This window comes from Rhipicephalus microplus, unplaced genomic scaffold (assembly GCF_043290135.1).
Source record: "Rhipicephalus microplus isolate Deutch F79 unplaced genomic scaffold, USDA_Rmic scaffold_12, whole genome shotgun sequence".
NCBI lineage: Eukaryota > Metazoa > Arthropoda > Arachnida > Ixodida > Ixodidae > Rhipicephalus > Rhipicephalus microplus.
The window spans coordinates 37,950,824-37,958,571 of NW_027464585.1; the positions used below are offsets into that span (position 1 = coordinate 37,950,824).

The 7,748-nt window shown below is 41.7% G+C and overlaps 1 pseudogene; it reads left to right on the forward strand.

Annotated features, from left to right (window-relative positions):
• Window positions 1-6,424: 6,424 nt before the first annotated feature.
• On the forward strand, window positions 6,425-7,530 carry LOC119167843 (uncharacterized; annotated as a pseudogene).
• Window positions 7,531-7,748: the final 218 nt, after the last annotated feature.

Genomic DNA, 7,748 nt, shown 5'->3' on the forward strand with positions numbered 1-7,748 from the left:
TGTTAGTCTCAGTCCGAGTGTGTGCAAAGCAAAATATTTTTATTTGTGGTTATTGAGTTAGTCTGACTGAGTTCCATTTATTTTGCCACCCTATGCCTTACGTGGGATATTTCCATATTTCACAGAGTGTAGTCTGAGTGCTGTTTGCAAAATTTACTATAACCTTGCTCGTTTGAATGGCAAGCTTGGTTTTCATGTTCAGCAAAATCGTTTGTGCCAGGTGCTAAAAGCTGAACAATATTGCTGCTATTTTTTTGTCATACAAGCATACAGATATTTTGCCGAAATGTTGTCTTTGCATTTCTTCCAGGTAACGGCGCAAGGGGTGGGCACTGGGGTGCTGGAGCTCCCCCCCCCCCTCAATTTTCACTCGCCCCCATCGCCCCCCCCCCACAAGAAACAACATATTCACAACACAATGGCTAAGTTCCCTGCCTCCCTGCTCACCCTTAAGGAACTCACTTATCATGAATGCCTCACCAGTAAAATAATCCTGACGCTGCCCCTGATTTATTTCTTTGTGTTGTTGCGCTATGCATAAATACCTGAGTAAGAAATTGCTTGCTCTGGGGAGGGTATATCATGCCTATAATTTTAGGAGACTAAAGTTTTTTTTTAGTTTTCTGAGAAAAACACGGGCTTAAGAAAATCGTAATTTGGGTTCACATTGAGACGAAATTTACACCACATGGGGCTCCAAGTGAAAATTAACTTTATACCTCAATCTAGAGCAAAGAAACAGCTTTAAGTGGCAAGTGTTATCACTGGGCTATACCACGCCTTCTCTCCAAACCTTCGTGCTCGAACATTAGAGATTAGCTTTAAAAAAATGAGGATCATCTATTTATACAGCAAGGGCTTTTCCCCTGAAATGTTTCCTGACATACATTTTTCCGTACCGTATAACGCATGCGAATTGTTTTAGAAAAGCTCGAAGCTTGACTCGTAAAATGTATTTTCAAAAAATCCGTTCTGCATTCTCAATAAAATTTTTACTGACTCACTCCTATATTAAAATAGAGAAAAGATTGTCATATTGAACAGGGGTGTCCTTTCAACTTGAAATAATTTTTACGAACCCTTTCACGGGCGTTGATTGCTGCCTTAAGGAGGAAAAATATGGCCCATATTAGATATTTTTTCCATAGACAGATAACAGAGAAATGAAATAGATTGAATTAACGAATTGTCAAGTAGTTTTCCTGTAGGTGAAAAATAATTTTAAACGTACGTAATGCAAAATAGTGTGGACGACTGGCGTCAAAATTTGCGTAAAAAGCTTTTTTTTCGCTTATAAGTAGTCGTAAGTTTAACATAGACGTGTTCCAGGTAAAAATATACTGAACAGTTCATTTAGTAGAGATTTTCATTGCTTACTGACTGAAAGTTTTTGTTTACTTTTTGTTTTAGGTGAGAAAATTATTCACTAGTTTTCTTCGGCTTATCTAAGTTATCTGTGTGCTCGCACGTGTAACAATGGATCCTAGCATGAAGTACGAGCTGCGTGGAAGTGAGGAGCATTTAGAGAACATATTAAGCTTTATTAAGGCTTATTGAAGTGATTTATTAGAGAGTATTAGCTTGGATTCATATCAAAACGCCGAAAATCAAGACGCTGATTTATTAGAATGTCGAATATCAGAAAGCTGAAAAATATAAATGCCGTAAAATCAAAACACCTAAAACAACGAATGCTGCAAAATAAATATGCTGCGTATTGTCGAACATCTCTTGAACCTTGCACGCGAATACCCCCGATTCGGAGGGAAATGGACGAAGATGTGGCGGGGTGTGTTCCCAAAAAGGAAAACCAATACTTTGTTGCAGTTGTGGTTATGTTTAAGTTTTTGACAAGAAGGGGTATTCTAGGCACTATTGGAGGTGCGAGAAGTGAGGAGACTGCAACGCCAGAGTGACTACCGACCTTCCTGTAGAAGGTACTCGCATGGCAATCTCGAAGAAAGTTATCTACGACAGCCATGCACTTTCGGCTTATTGCTACCATGAAGAGGAAGCAAGCCAGACTCGAAGACATCGTCAAGGGAGTGACGACCCCGCCGCTTACAGAGAAAAAAAACAAGGGTTACGCAAAATCGCTTGATGCTGCTCTGGGCAACGCGGACAATGACGACGTTTCAACTTTTCGACAACGAATTGCACACAAGCTGCTTGCGATAAGCAAGAAATCACTCTGAAGTGCGATTTGTGGTGGAAAAGTTTATAGTTGGCTATTTTTATGAAGGCTTGAGATAAATGCAAAGGGACAACAGGAAATGAGGGTGAAAGAGTGTGCTGGCGTAACCTCTGATCTAGCTAGGTACTTCATCTTCCAGTATAGCTAGGTGACGCAGACATTTTAATATTTCGGCGTTTGAATAGTTATGTGTTTTGATTATTTGACATTTTACACTTTCGGTATCTTGTAATACGGCTTTTTGATTTTTCGGTGTTCTAAATTTCGGCATTCCAATTATTCGTCATTTCGATTTTCGGCATTTCGAGGGCCACATTAATATAGCTTTAGTCAACAATAAATGCGAACCCTACCCAGGTGCGTTTGAACCACGTGCAGCTAGCTCTCCGCTTACCGGGAAGTGATACCAACCTGTGCGACATAAGCAAAGAATTCATGAAAATAAAAAAATTTTGCATGGGAGAGAAGTCACAGATATTAACTAACTGAATAGTATTTGAGGGGTCATGTTAAATTAACCAGTAATCATCTGTTAGTATATAATTGCAACTTATCCGCCGCTAAGCATACCTTTTTTATTTTCAAGGATTCTTTGCGTGATCGTTATGCTCTATCAATATATAAATCTTCGGGTGTAACAAACGAGGTGCTTGACACGTCGGTATCTTTTAACAGTGTCACAAGTTATACACGTGGCGCACTCTAAAAGTATTTGAATTCCTCGTTGACTAAAGCTAATACTTGCAGGGAAATAATTTGAACAAGTACTTAGAGAAATGGATATGCTGTCTATATGTTTCTCGCGTCCGCACAGCTTGCACTTAATGCTAGTATCGATTGCATAAGGTGTAAACGAACCACCTTCATATAAACACATGCGAGGACAGGGATCAATAGAACGCCAATTAAAAGTTATTTTACTCACTAAAAAAAGCTTTTTTGGAAAAAACTTACACTCGGTACACAGGGAAGGCTGCTAGCAAATGCACTGTTAGTATGCATCTGTCTGGACACATCAGTGTTAAATTCAGAACCTAATGCGGCGCGTCATTGGCTCAACATCTTTTTGCAGAAGACCACAGTCTAGATGCTGATGGTCTACAAGTCCTTCAATTAGCAGAAGTGGTCTGTTATAACGTGCTTTATTTTTCCAACTGCGTCATGCGTATAGTCTTCTTTGCAGCCCTTTAGAATAGGTTTAATTGAAGGGCTCGTTGAAGAGATACAAGCTAGCTAGTTTTCTTTTTGTACCAGCACCAAAAAGCACATCGGCACTACTGCCGTGTGCTCCACATAGCACCACTCAGTGAATAGACAAACGCCATGATGAAAAATAGCAATGAGCAAAGTGCATGGTTTAACCCACCAACCTCAGGACTAGAGGGTTTCGTTACACCGGCCGTACAGACAATAGCATAGAGGCTTTTACTTGCCGTATTCGCGCTCGCGATGATCAAGAGTTGCAATATGCAACATCTGTGCACCAGGCCCCTGTGCATAAACCGTGTTTTCGCCAAAAATATCTCGCTTCTTTTAATAAACTATGCCGGAGGGAAAATTTCTGGTGATCGAATGCTTGGCAGTCTGTAGGAAATCCTGTCAATGCGTTGATATGGCGTATTGTACACCATTCTATAGAAGCGGCAGCGGGGCTTGACACTCATGAACCATGGAAAAGCACAGAAAGAGATCAAGTACTCACACGTGCGAACTTAGTTTAAAAAATGTTAGAGCGATTCCCTTTTTCTGGAAGTATCATTTCCAGGCTTCATGCGCGGTGAATAAATATTTGCAGTACTTTAACCGAAATATATGCGACTAACAACCACCTCATACCTCGGCTTTATAATGAAAATATACTATAATTACGAGACTTTCGAAGAAAAAAAGCTATCGCATACACTGCACGCCTTTTTATAATAGATGCACGTTACGTACGTCATTGCGACCGATTCCCTCTAGGAGTGAAACTGTGCGTGCTTGTGTGCGTGTGTCTGTAGAACGTGTTAAGATCGGCTTTGGCTGGGCGCCACTTGGACGCAGGGGACGATTGCAGCTAAGCCTACCCTGATTTGTTCCGGGTCAACGCTCTTGAGGTGCGCCAAAAGCGGCGACAACACGAAAGTCATACTTCGAATTCTTTAGGGTTGTTGGCTTCCCTCGTCAAACACTCTTTGGACACGCCTGACTGACTGACGGCCTAGAAAGAGCTGTTGGAAATCGATGCTGCTCGATTTGTTCGACGTGTCACGAGACGCGCTGAACAATTAGCCAGTCTTGGGCAGTAACTAGTTACTAGTAACGCGTTACCGGTAACTAGTTACTTTTTTCAGTAACTTGTAACTGTAACTAGATACTTTTTAGAGGAACTTGTAATTGTAACACTGTTACTTTTTTATTGAGTAACTGTAACGGAAAATACAGTTATTGTTCCTTTTGTTTTTGTAAAAAATTATCCAACAGCCACACTCGTTAGTGGCCGACGTTAAACGCTTTTTATTTTTTCGAACTTTTTTTCTACAATATCCTCTCCACCTGTCGACTTTCCACGGCTCCCATCGCAGTTTAAGGGAACAGATTGCTAAAAGGAATATCCTCCCTGCACAAGACCGAGTTCGCACTTTTTTTGTATACTACATGTCTGAAGGGAAACATATTTGACAAATACCTGTCTGGCTGGTTTGAAGCGCAGTGTGTCTGGAGGGAATGCTTATTCGTAAAACTACATGTCGTAAATCAGACATGTCGCCACTACATACCTTGCCAAGTTCACGTGCCCCCTTCCCCTCTTTTTTAAGGGGGGTGGGGGGGTGGGGGGGTTGGGAGGGGGAAAGGATCTGCAGCACTTGTGTGCCAGAGGCTCTCAGGTCGTCACACCAACGACGTAATCTTGACAGCGCTCCATGCAGTATTTGTGGAGTACAAGATTCTGCACGAGATATGCGTCGTCATCCCGGACAATGGTTCGAACTTTGTGAAAGCCTTCAGGTAGGTTAAAAGGCTGCTTCTGTTTTATACTCATTGTGCACATCAAGTTTGCCTATTTTCATTATCTGATCCTTCCCAAAAAGAAACTAAATTAAGCTGCAATACGACTTCAGTTGCGTTCTTTTTTTATGACCGCAATAAATAATGAGCCTGGCATGCTGCAATCGCTGATCTCACTGACTATGGAGAGTTGCGTGCACGCCCTCAACTGTTGCATACTAAGGCACATTTTGTAACCCTAGAATTTACGACAAACTTCTGCATATTTTTCACAAATCTAAATAGTCATGTGGTTATTTTGTAGAGTCAGGAATTAAAACACAAATTCATTCTACAGAGATATTGTACAAAGCCCTGAGACTAGAAAGGACGAGAGGCAAATGCAATGCACACATAACAGAAACTTTACGCTGTGTGTCGTCCCTCGTATTTTTAAAAGACCTGGATTTCTGTTTTAATAACACATTTGCAATTTTCTAAAGCCCATTATTGTGCTATATTACATATTAGGTCTACTGATCATCGGTGCCATGCAATATTTTTTTTCTGTTAGAAGCGTACCACAGATGTAAACCACCCCAAAAACGTGCGGAGTACGAAACTTCCGAGGAAGCTATAGTCTGGCTTTGTCTCAGAACATAACCTCCAAATAGATGTTCCAGCCTGTAGTATAGTCCTTGCGAGCTACACAGCTACCAGCTATTTAAGAAGCGCCACGTGCTAACAGAGCAGAAATTCGCATTTGCAGTAGAGCCTACGCTCCGCAAACGTTTGGGTGCATTTATACGTCTGCTTGGGCATAGCCGTCGCGTTTATCTTTACTTGTTAATGAATATTAACTTCACTCCTTTTTTGCTTTTTCTAACAGTTTTATTGTTAAGGGAGTGCTCTGTCCTGTCCCGTATTTTTGTGTCCAGCTGTTGGCATTTTTATTTCATACTGCTTAACAAATTAGTCAATCGAATCATATGGATGCTGTAAAAGATGTTGAACCTCCACCAGCTAATTTCCGTGCTAACTTGTTGGAAATTTCCGTTTTTCGGAACACAGGGTCTTTGAAGAAGCTCAACGGGACCAAGTTTTGTGGCAAATAACGTCACGGAGGTACTAGACAGTGGCTCGAACAATGATTCCTCTCAAGATATTCATTTGCCACGGCACAGAAGGTGTGCCGCGCACACCCTAAACCTCGTCGCTTCGGTGGATGCCGAAAATGCCGACAACAACAGAACCCATCGCGAAATGGTGAGGACCATTTTCTCAAAACTGAAGACTCTTTGGAGAAAACAAAGCCAGTCTGTCCAGGCAGCCGAAACAATAAAAGCTACCTTGGGAAGCCATCTTCCTGTGCCTAATGCAACGCGATGGAATTCGTTGTTCAACGCCATGAAGTACGTAAACGAAGTACCGAGAGGGAGGATGGACGCAATGTTCGACACACCCTCGTTGCCACGATTGCAGCTTGAGGAATCTATGTTCATTCATGAATACTGCAAGGTATGTTTCGATTATTTGTTTAACATGATGCAGTGCATTGACTATATCTTTTATTTTTCCATGCGATGTACGCTGTGGCAAAGGCGCTGGATATACTACAAGGGGAACAATGCATGTACATGGGCATCGTGAAACCAACGCTTCAATCTCTACTGCGGTATCAGCGATCCCTCCCGCCGCTTAAGTACTGCACACCCTTTGCAAGCAGTCTTCAGGACGCAGTCAAGAAAAGGTGAGAAAAATTTCCTGTGCCTATCTCCTTGCTGTCCTATCTCATCGCGTGCTCTCGCAGGGGTGCATATGCATTCGTGCCACGGATTGTCCATGGTATGAATGAAAGTGAAATGTTTTCAACAGGGCCAAACATTGTTTCTTTAACCTTATTCAATACAGGTTTTCTGGAGTTTTGGAGAATGCTGATCTGGCCTTGGCAACAGTGGTACATCCAAAGTTCAAGCTTTCCTGGATGACTGAAGCGCAGAAAGCAGTGGCGTAACGACTTCTTCAGGAAGAGTATCATGCTCTAGATAGAAGCAATTTTCAATAAAAATGCAGCCGTCAGCGAAGGAACCGACAAAGACGACGTGTTTTTTCAGTTGCCTCAATCCTCCCCTTCATGCTCCGAGGTGCAACAATGGCTCAGCAATCCCGGTACTGACATCAGCGAGCTGACGAAGTACCCTAAGATTAAGATGATTTTCATTCAGCGAAATACGGTGTTTCCGTCCAGTGCGCCGACTGAACGGCTATTCAGCAAAGGATGCGACATTTTGTCCATCAAGAGGGGAAAGCTCTCTGATGAAAACTCTGAAAAGCAACTCATTCTAAAGTGTAATGAATTTTGCAAGTAAACTTCCTTGTCACCAAGTGTGCATAAACAACAACACAAAAACTGATGTGACAAAGTGAGCCTTACAGAACAGAAAGATATTGGCCAACTTCCGGGTTTTTTTGTCTAGGGTTTCACAACATGCAACTTTCATTACCTGCATGCCTTCCTACGCCATTCATTAAAATCTATCATTTGTTTCGTAATCAATTACTTATTTTACACAGTAACAAAAAATAA